Consider the following 11,766-nt stretch of genomic DNA (forward strand, 5'->3'; position numbering starts at 1 on the left):
AAATCAAGCAACTTGAGCATCATGCAGGCTTAACTTACAAACCCACAGTTGCTGAAAGAGGGCTGTGGCGTTTGAAGGAAGAAAAGTAATTATCCGTAGAGAGCCATTTCACTTCTGAGAGTCAAGGCTGCTTCGAAAAGTTTATGTCCCGGTGACTGATAGAGATCAAAACGTAGATAATTCAGCCCCCCGCCCGCCCCAGAATGTGTGGGTGCCTTGTTTACCACTGAAATAGCTTTGGGGCTGGCAGAACATTCCATTGGCCTTTAGACTTATAATATCATAAAGGCATTATCATATCTCCTATTTATTGTTCAGAAAAGTGAGACCAAAAATAGACTCCCTGAATCCAAAACTCAGAAACACAGAGAACAGGTGGGTGGTTGCCAGGGGAGGCAGTGGGAGTGAAACGGGTGAAGGGGGTCAAAAGGCACAAACTTCTGGTCATAAAATAAGTATTCCTTGGAGGTAATGTAAGCACGGCAGCTCTAATTAACAATACTGTATTGCATGTTTGTTGCTAAGAGTAGATCTTCAAAGTTCTCATCACAAGAAAAAAAAAACCTGTCAGCTATATGTGGTGACAGATGTTAACTAGACTTATTTGTGGTCATTTAACAACAGATACAAATATTGAATCATCGTATTGTACACCTGATGCTAACATAATGTACATTAGTTATACCTGTTTTTATTTATTTTTTTTATATGTGATTGAGTTTATTATTATAAAAAGGGGGTGAAAAAATGAGGTTTGAGATAGGAAGGAGACAGCTGGAGAGGGATTTTCATACTGGGCCTACAATCCACAGGCCTCAGCAGCCCTGCGGTGGGTCTGCCTGATTCTTTCGCATCAAGAAGTTGATCTTGCGAGCCATTTCCATGTTGTAGATCCGCCGGCAGGTTTCATAGCTTTCCCTCTGTCGTCGGCGACAAGGCTTTTCATAGTACCGCCGTCGCTTAATGTCCTCAATGAGCCCATCCATGGTGAGAATTCTGTTTAGGGTCCTGTATGCACCTTCCACATTTCCTTCCTGTCCCATCACAGTCCTGGCAATGAACTTCAGATGTTTTGCCATCACCTTGGGGTTTAAATCCTCACTCTGCAGGATCCCACGCCCTCCGGAACCAGCCTTCAGGAGCCAGTTATATCTGTTTTTAAAACAGACCAAAAGGGGGTTAGATATAGTCTCACAAACACAGAGGTGCTGATTTCTCCTATGAGCGTCCTAATCCTCTCTGACTCTCCTGGTCCGGCCTCCACATGTGACTGGTTCCTTCTCAACTTCTTAGAAATAGCTTGTTATTTCCTGCATAATTTCCTTTCTTTTCTCTTTCTTTTTCTTTCTTTCTTTTTTTTTTTTTTTTTTTAGAGAGAGTGTGAGCTGGGAGAGGGGCAGAGGGAGAGGGAGAGAGAATCTTAAGCAGGTTCCATGCTCACCACGGAGCCCAATGCAGGGCTCAATCCCACAACCTCGGATCACGATCTGAGCTGAAATCAAGAGTTGGGTGCTTAGCCAACTGAGCCACCCCAGCGGCACCCCTCCTGCATGATTTTCTTAAAGGGGTGGACATAAGTGGTCCTCATTCATATCTCAGAGTATAAAAACACAAATAATTGTTACCCATTTAAATATGTAGAATCTCATCGACAGGAGCTTAAAAATAACCGCCTGAACCTGGGTGATCCACATCTACTGAGGACGTGCAAAGTAGAGCCAATTCTGCCATGTTGCCTTCTGCTGTGTTTTGTCTAGATTTTGAGAAGAGAGGCCAGGAAACAGGCCACGAGTACCGACCACGGAAGCCACGTGCGGTTGAACTACTGACCTGGTTCCCCGCACCCCATGTGAACGGCTCTCTGTGCTGCTGGAATCTGTTGGGGATTCTATACTTCTGTTTCTAGCAGCTTCATTGAGGTATGATTTACACACAATAAAATCACCCACTTTTTAAGTGTTAAATTCAATGAGTTTAGAAACTCCGTAGAGTCAGGTGGTCACCAACGCACTGCAGATACACAGCATTTCTCTCACCCTGAAAGTCCTTCCTGCCCCTTGCTTTCCTCTGTTTTGGAAGGTGCGACGGCAGATTCAACATGCATCAGTGTTAGGGCTGAAGTGCACCCACAGACCGCCCCTGCTAGAGCGTGGAGACGCTGTTGTGTACCCAGTCTTGCCTACGGGAAAGGAAAAATCACTGCTTTAGGCTCGAGATTTCTTTCTTTCCTTTGGGAAAATAAACATCAGGTGCCGGACAGCCGGTGTCCCGCTCTTGTGTGTGGATGTTGGGTTTATTTGCAGTGCCTTTTGAAGCCGCACTTACCTGGTAGGCCCATGGGATTCTTTATTACTCCAGAGTTACTTAGGTCAGCAGGGCCCCCTCCTGAGCACCCTGGAGATGAGGTTGTGGTGGCGGATGAGCACAGGCCCCGGGGGGTCAGGCGGGCCTGGGTTCTGGTCCATGCTTTGCAATTTTCATACGATGTGACCTTGAGAAGGTTACTTAATTCCTCGAGTTTCTCCTCTGTCAGGTGGTGATAAAAAACGTCATCTCATAGGATTAGGGTGAAGGTTAAAAAGATTGCTGCGAACCTGCTACCACAAGGCCGGGCACACAACAGGCCTTGCTGATTTTGCATCCAGCGGATCTCCTGTAGATGAGACGTGCGTGCCAGTTGAGGCCGCTGCCTCCTCCATGAAGCCCACCGCCCGGGCCGTGTGGAGGCAGCAGCACTCAGCCCCATGCAGGTCAGCCGGGCTCGTGTTGCATGTCTGCCCATGACGGTCATGTGTCTGTCATCAGGCCACCACTATCCAGCTAAGCCCGTCTCCTCCCCCAGCCTCTCAAGCTTCTGCGACAGAGACCCCTCCAGCCACTCAGACGCGATCCTGGAGATGAAACCTGTTTGTGCTCTTGGGCTGACCAGGAGTTTTCTGTTTGTGTGCAGAACGTACCATTCCCCCCCCCCCGCCCTTTTTTTGGAAACAAAACTCAACTTTATTCATTTCTGATTTGAAAACAAAAATACAGTGTCACAGGTTCCTTTGTGGAAATTTATAGAAAACCACATGTCACGTTGCTGATTATCTCCAGACCCAGAGGAACCACTTCATTTAAAGAGACTCTTTTTACAACCTTTTCTTTTCTAAGACTATTTTGTAAAAGTATTTAAACATTTTTTTTTTAAAGCATAGTATGTCCCTTTAAAGAAAATACAGTGGTCCATCAATTTACTAAATGTTTTTTTCAGCCCCTGACTCTGTAGTCAAAACTCAAGGGGATAGAAACATCCAGAAGGCCTGGTCATCCCTGCAGAAAAATTGGAATAAGTGGGAGGAAGGCTGTAGTGACACAGGCCTGAGAACAGCAGAATGTGACAGGTGCTCCAGCAGAGCGAGAAGGGCCCAGCAAATGGAGACATAATGACAAATTGATGACCGGGGGGGGAGGGGGGCGCTGAGTAAGGATTCCTACAGGAGGTGACATCCGAGCTGGATCTCCCAGATGGGGAGTGAAAGGAAAGACGACGTGATAGGAAACTCAAGGGGACAGACCGGATGACTGTGTGCTAGTTACATGCAGGCTGGGTTTGGAAGGGCCGCCTGGTCTGCTGTGCTTGGGGAAGAGGGTGAGGGGAGTTTGGCCAAAGCCAAGGCTGGTGAGAGAAGTCGGGGAGGCCCCTTGGAGACAGAAACGCGTGACGGTCCCGTGGGAGGCTTTGCAGATGAGACGAGGAGAGCCACCTGAAGACATACCTTCACCTGGCAAATCTGGGAGAGACATTCCCCCAAAGGCCTTGATCAGGGGGCAATATGGCCAGAATGTTTGTATGTGAGCAGAGCTCTATTACCACCGTGCCTTGGTGTTCACACTTCTGTGTAATTGGAGTGGGGAAACCTCATCGAGGCAGAACACCAAGTGGAGGGCATGGCAGGTAAAAGGGGAGGCCCAGGTTCATATGCAGCCAGGCAATGCATGCAGGAATCTGCCCTCACCTGCCTCACCTGCCCTGCACTGCTCACGTCCTGTTGACCGGCGGTGGGGACCAAACTACTCCCTTGTCAGCTGTAGGGTCTCGCCTTCCTTTCTCTCTTCCCATGCGATTGTTCCGTTGCAGTGTTTCAATCTTTTTCTGCTATTGCCCCCACTAAAGGGGCACGTTGAATTTATTTACATATTCATTCATTTAATTTCTGTGTAACGCTAGAAAGTAAATGTTGAAGAATATGACTTTATTGGGTAGAGTGAAGCTTTGGAAGGCCACAGACTATTCTAATACCTAATTTTTTTTTTAACCTCCCCCCTGCCAAGAAGAACTGGTTTCCATCCCCTTGGTGGTGATATCACCCCCATGAAAATGCGTGTCCTGTTGAATGTATGTGTAAGTATAAATACATAAACACATATTTGATCATAAGCCATTCTAAATCTTTTTCTAGAAATAACTTCAGTATAAATTATCAACTCCGTTTATGACGTAGATGCAATAAGCTTTCCTAAAGCAGAGACTGAATTTGAGATACTAAACTTAGCCAGTGGGCTCATTTACAAGGGTAACATTAGTCTGTGAGTGATTTATTGCCTGAGGGGGAGTGGTGTGGACCTTTATTTCTTAATTGCTCCCATTCAAAATGTTCTGGGACTTCCGAAGAGCATACCATAAAAGTGAAATTTTAAAATGGCAATGCCATTTTATAGGGAAAGCTGGAATGATATATGTGGGTAATATGCCAATATGAGCGGCTGATCCAAGACATTGGCCTGAAATTCAGTGAAGTTAAAGGCAAGAATAAGATGAAAAATTATTACTTAATGAGAATTTTCAAGGCACTTCAAATAGATGAAATTTGAGTTGAGATTATTTAACTCCAAGAGAAAACAAACGAGCTTCTCTGCCACGTGAAACCTGTGACGTGACTTAGTCCCAGAGCTCCTGGACGTGAAGACTTCAGTGACTTTAAACTGGGGGACCTCAGCATAAAAAGGGGGTTTTTCTTTGCAGACTGCAGGAATTAGTAAGTTTTTTTGCGTCCATTTTTTTGGCCAATTTTTTTCTTGCTGTGCTAAAATATGCGTAACATAACATTTACTGTCTTAATCATTTTTAAATGTATAGTTCAGCATCATTAAGTCCTTCACATGATAACCATTAGCACCATCCATCTCCAGAACTCTCTTCATTTTGTAAAACTGGAACTTTGTACCCATTAAACAGTGATTCTCCATTCCTCTTCCCCCCGTCCAGTGATAACCACCATTCTACTCTCTGTTACTGTGAGTTCACACACACACACACACACACACACACACACACTCACAATTTCTTCTTTTCCCTCCACATATACGTGAGATCCCGGCAGTATTTGTCTTTCTGTGTCTGGCTTATTTCACGTAGTATATGCCCTCCAGGTTCGTCCCTGTTGTCACAAATGGGAGGATTTCCTTTTTTTAGGGCCGTGTAATATTGCATGCATATATATATGTATACACACATATGCATACACACACACACACACACACACACACACACACACACACACCACATTGTCTTTACCTGTTCATCTGCCAGTAGACATTTACATTGTTTTCCTGTCTTGGCTATGATGGATAATGCTACAGTGAACGTGAAAGTGTAGATATCTTGTCAAGATAGTCATTATATTTCCTTTTGATGTAAGGAAATACGGGATATGGGACTGCCAGATCATATGGTAGTTACACTTTTATTGTTTCTGAGAAACCTTCATCCTGTTTTCCGTAGTGGCTGCAACAACTCAGACTCCGAGCACGTGCAGAAGGGATACATCATTGTGAGGCAGGTGAGTTGGTATCCCATTGTGGTTTTGCAAATCCCTGATGGTTAGTGATGTTGAGCACCTCTTCTTGTGCCTGTTGGCCGTTTGTATGCTGCCTCTGGAAGGAAAAAATGACTATTTTTTTTTTAACCTAGGGAATTTAGTTATTTTTCATTAATTGATTAATCCTCACGTGTATATGTTTTCTTTAAGATTGTATAAATTTTTACATTTACTATTTTCTCATATTCTATCATTTGTTTCTCATTTTTTAAATAGGCAAACATTGACTTATTTAGAAAAACTTTTAATTGTATGAGCTGGGAAGTCTAATTTTATATTATATAAATGTATATGTTTTTGCTAAGAATTAAGCAGCTTCGCTAAATCTAAATATTAGTCCTCTCTCTTCCAACTCTGTTCTCTGAGTGCTTGAGAATTTTAGGTATACCACCTTTTGAATTGGTACTGTTAGTACTCCGAATGAGTTAATAAGTCATATGTAAAGTTATACGTCCACCATTAAAGACTCTGGTTCCAGAAAACGACTTGACGTAAGATTTGAAGGTCTTCTTTGTTTGGAATGTCTCGTAGAATTTTTCTCTAACTAAATACCAGTGAGGCTGGACTTGGGCAAACGATTGGCCCAGTCATCTCACCTTTGAAAGCTTCTGAAAGACTATAGGAACATCTCTTTGTCATACAGTCCTTCCAGGTTGTTGGAGTTCTTGAAGTATCTTTAAGTGCCTATTAGTAACACGTCTAGTGCACGTGACTTGGTTCATGTTTCTTAAATTCTCTGCGTCTTGGTTTCTTCCCTTGTAAAATGGGTATAAGAAATAAGAGTAGCCTGCCTTGTATTGTCGTAAGGACTCAATGTGTTATGTAGAAGGCATTTAGTACTGGGCTTAGCTGCTGGCTGTTATTATTATTAATGCTTATCACATTTCAAAATCACCTATAACTTAAGATAAAATTAATTAATAAAATGTAATTTAATAAGTATTGATATTTCACTCCTAATTGATACAATTACTTTATACTTGAGGCCTGAGTAATCTCCAGCTGAACTCCATGCCCCATCATCTTAAGCTGCCTGCAGTTCTCCAGTGTGCTTATTCACCTTCCATAGCTCAGCATCTCTGGACGTGTTTCTCCTGGTGCTCGGAATGCCCCTTCCCAGCCCTGCTGCCCCCTCTTACTCCCTGACCCCCTGCCTCTCAGCCGTCTTACAGGGCTCAGCTCAGGCCTGATCTTCTCTGAGATGTCCTCCCCAAATCCCGCCCAGCATCTCCTGTCCCCGAGCCACCCCTCTAGGATGGTTTACGTGTCCCTTTTTTTCATGATTTCCTCAGCTTGTACTTCCCTCTGTCACTCATTCGCTTCTTCATTAATTCGTCCACTTCATAAACATCTGCAGAGAGGCTATCATGTGCCGAACACTTTCCGTGCCACTGAATTATCAGCCCCCTGGCTCCTGGCGGGCACGGTATCTAACTGGCATGTTAGAGCTCCAAAAGTAACGACTACATGAAACAATTCCTTCCAGGATGCATACTGCCCCTTAATGTTACTTTCTGAGCTCCCTTCTTTAACCCATCAAAATCCTTTTAGGGAATTCTGAGGTATTCTGTGCTCTAATTTGAGCCCAAAGAAGGGAGGATCCTCCTTACTAGAAAACAGATGAGAAAGTGATAATGTAACTCAGACGTTCTGTCATCTTCCGGGGAGAAATGAACCACTTATCAATTTCACTAAACAAGTGTGGACAGTACTTCCTATGAACCTCGTATAAAAATGAAAAACGGGCATCTGCGTGGCTCAGTCAGTTAAGCGTCTGACTCTTGATTTCAGCTCAGGTCATGGTCTTGCAGTTTGTGAGATTGAGCCCCGTCAGGCCCCACACTGACAGCACAGAGCCTGCTTGGGATTCTCTCTCCCTCTTTCTGCCCCTCCCCCGTGCCTGCTCGTGCTTGCAGGCGCTCGTGCTCCGTCTCTCAAAATAAATAAAATTTTTAAAAATTAAAAAAAATAAAAATTAAAAACAAAAAAGGCTTCCCTACTGCTGCCCTCATTGGAAAACTCTTTCAGGTTATTAGGATTCCCAGCTCCTGATCTGGTAGAACAGAGTGGAAAGAATTTGACTAATCAGAATCTGTTTCCTGCCCTAGAAACACACACACACGCAGGCACGCACACCCCCCTTTCTATATCACCCGTCTCCACGGGTGCTTGTCTGGACCCGACATCAAAGAACTCACAGCCCCTCCTCCTGCTCAGGGAAGGAGAGTCAGGCCCTTGTTGAGGTGTGTGCGTTTCTGGATACTCTTGCCCTAAAGCTCCTTAACTAGGAGCAAGCCCTGCATCTTCGTATCTACTCGGTGTGCCTGGAGTTTCCAGGAGCAAAGGAGACTCTAATGGGAAACACTGCCCCCCAGTCTTACGATTGAGTTCGGTTCCAGTTTGCTTAGTATTTTTGCAGAACAGATGCCAAGATGGAAGCACGTTCCGTCCTCCCAAATGTAACTGCGAGCATCCTCAGAGCTGCCTGGGCCTGGGGACAAGGCGTGTTAGTTAGCGTGTGCCCCCTCTAGTGGCACTGCAAGAGCACAACACAGGTGTTGAGAGCGAGGCGCACTTTGTTTTCCTTGCTGGGGTGAGCATGTTTCAAATTGTTATTTGTCTCAAATTTTCGGGACAGCAGGAAAACCACACCTTGTAATTTAACATTAAAGAATAGTCAAATTTTGTGTGAGCTTCGTTGTATCTTTTTAAAACTATTTCACCTTAAAGAAATAAAAGTCAGGGGCGCCTGGGTGGCTCAGTCGGTTAAGCGTCCGACTTCAGCTCAGGTCACGATCTCGTGGTCTGTGAGTTCGAGCCCCGCGTCGGGCTCTGTGCTGACTGCTCAGAGCCTGGAGCCTGTTTCAGATTCTGTGTCTCCCTCTCTCTGACCCTTCCCCGTTCATGCTCTGTCTCTCTCTGTCTCAGAAATAAATAAACGTTAAAAAAAATTAAAAAAAAAAAAGAAAGAAAAGTCATAACTTTACATAATGTAGATGGGGATGCAAAAGTTCTCTTTTTTAATTTTTAAAAATTCTTTACTTTTGAGAGAGAGAGAGAGAGCGCACGCACATGAGTGGGGGAGGGGCAAAGAGAGAGAGGGAGACACAGAATCCGGAACAGGCTCCAGGCTTTGGGCTGTCCACACATAGCTGGATGCAAGGCTCGAACTCACAGACCACGAGATCACGACCCGAGCCAAAGTCAGGTGCTTAACCAACTGAGCCACCCAGGTGCCCCGGGGATGCAGAAATTCTAGTTTGTTCCCTTCTCTTTGAATTTCCCGTCGATTCGGAATCCCACACAGCCTGCTTCTGAGTAAAATGTGCCAAGGCCAGAGCCAGCTATGATTTTGCACCTTGTTTCACACTGGAACTTTCAGCCTGGCAAACTGATTACACGTTACATATGAATAGAGAAGGTGAGATCTGTGTTCATTCGGAGCCGCCCTGACACTCCGCATCTGGCTGTTGGTGCGTTTCTGTTCCTCCACGGGTCACTTGCCGCAGAATCTATTGCCTCAGAGGCGGCCCAGCCACGCGTCCTCAGTGCCTCCTGGCACGGACAGTAATAAGTCAGCAAGGCTAGCAGTGGCTCCTGTGCCATAAGGTGGCACGCTTTATGGGCCGTGCCTGCCTTGCTGCAGTGTGATTTATCCACCCCCATGTGCTCTGCACGGCTTGCTCCTTTTATTACTTAGCAGAGGTTTGAAAAGAAAGAAACCTTTCCCCAAGCCATTTGCCACCATACAGATGGCCGGCCCTGTCCTGCCTCCTTTGGCCGTTTGAGCAGCACGCTACCTATGTGGTGGCTACTTGGATGTATCACCTTGACTCAGTTAAGGGATCTCCACGTTGCTGGTAAAACATGATTGCTGGGTGTGCCTGGGAGGGTATTTCTGGAAGAGATTAGCATTTGAATCTGTAGACTAAGTAAAGTAGGTTCATTCTCACCAATGTGGGTGTGCATCATCCGACTCGTCGTAGAAGGCCTGATAGAACAGGAAGGCAGAGGCAGGGCGAATTGTCGCTCTCTTCTTCAGCTGGGACTACCGTCTTCTCCTGCCTACAGACATCAGTGCTCCTGATTCTGGGGCCTTCAGACTCAGACTGAATCACACCGCCGATTTTTCTGGGTCTCCAACTTTCTGATGACAGATAATAGCACTTCTTGGTTCCCATAATTGTGTGAGCCATTCCTCATGGTAATTCTCCTCTTACATATCTGTCTCTGTATTCTCCTCTTCCTCTGGAGAACCTGACTTACACCCTCCACAACATCTGTATTTTCCTTATGTGCTGAGTCCTTCCTGAAATGCCTTGTGTTGGGCACAGTCTTTTCAGGTACTTTCTAAAGAACCGAATGATGTGATTGGGCAAAGGCATTGGGCAGTGTGACCAGTTTACCAAAAAGCATCCATTAGAAATCCAGTAACAACAACAACAACAACAACAACGATTGGGGTTTTGAGAAATTGGATCTACGAAATTGGACCTGAATGGAGGGCCAGTTCAGGGCACCCGCCCTGATCATTGGTGATCAAAAGGAGGGGACCAATCTCCACCAGGTCTAAAATGCCAGCGCGGTGTCCCCTCCTCACCTGGTGGCACTCATACTCTCCAGCCCCTTTCTGGGCTGGTCGATAGAATTGTTTCATCTGATTTCTTGTCATCATCATCATCTCATTCTCAGCCAGCTTCTCCTCCAACACTCACCTCTGACACAGGTGCTGTTTTCATGTGGCCTTAATGAGGACTGAAGGCAGCCCGGCCACAGTCCAGGGCATCCTAAGTATATGGCGGTATTACAAGACTTTAAAAGCGTTCTGAGACCACTTCTGACATGTGGTGGGGTCTTCTGGACACCAACAAGCACCTCTCAGATACCAGCAGCACGTCGAGAGTCAACTCAGTTCTGACACTGTCGACCCAGAGACATCATCAGATCCCATCGGCCGCGGGCTCAGTCCCACAAGCCTGCTTCCCACATCCCCTTCAGACACCAGTCACCAGCCCAGGTTCCCTGTGCTTCTGACTGACCAGCTATGTATAAAGAGTTTCCATGACCCCCTCCTTGGACTTCACACTCCAGTACCAAGTCCAGGTGTTACTTGTACTTCTGACTGACCGGCTGGAAATCAGAAGTCCCCACAACCCTCTTTTGGGATCAATGAATTTGCTCGGACATCTCACAGAAATCAGAGAAACGTGTTACCTACTGGATCATCGGTTTGCTAGAAAATGGTACAACTCAGAAACAGCCAGATGGGGGAGATGCGTAGGGCAAGGTCTGGGAGTGGGGGTGCTCAGAAGCCCCATGTCCTCTACCAGTGGGCCATTGTCCCCAAATCCCCATGTGTTCACCAACCTAGCAACTCCCCAAGTACTCTCCTTCTGAGTTTTTATGGAGGGCTCCAGTACAGAGGCATGATTGATTAAATCATTGGTCATGGGTGCCAGCTCGAAGCTCCAGCCCCTCCCTCTTCTCCTCCTCAGGAGTGGGGTGGGGTGGGCCTGAAAGTTCTCACCCTCTATTCACATGGTTGGCTCCTCTGGCAACAGGCCTCCATCCTTAGGTACTTTCCAGAAGTCACTTCATTAACGTAACAGAGGAAACCTTTTGGCTCCCATCACTTAGGAAACTCCTAGGGTTTTAGGAGTTCTATGCCAGAAACCAAGAGCAAATGTATATCACTTATTGTAAATTGCAATATCACAGGTTTGTTAAAAAAAAAAAAAAAAAAACTTCTTTACAAAGTAGTAGTGACCTTAATAATTTAGACTAAGCCTTTTAGAAAAGACTGGTCGGTGGGGGGCCTGGGTGGCTCAGTTAGTTAAGCTTCCTTCCGACTTCAGTTCAGGTCATGATCTTTCAGTAAACGAGTTTTGAGCCCCACATCAGGCTC

General features: G+C 45.6%; 1 pseudogene; it reads right to left on the reverse strand.

Moving 5' to 3' along the window:
• Positions 1–800: 800 nt before the first annotated feature.
• On the reverse strand, positions 801–1,138 carry LOC144613228 (small ribosomal subunit protein bS21m pseudogene; annotated as a pseudogene).
• Between the last annotated feature and the right edge of the window lie 10,628 nt (positions 1,139–11,766).

Source organism: Panthera onca, chromosome D2, assembly GCF_046562875.1.
Source record: "Panthera onca isolate mPanOnc1 chromosome D2, mPanOnc1 haplotype 2, whole genome shotgun sequence".
Classification (NCBI taxonomy): domain Eukaryota; kingdom Metazoa; phylum Chordata; class Mammalia; order Carnivora; family Felidae; genus Panthera; species Panthera onca.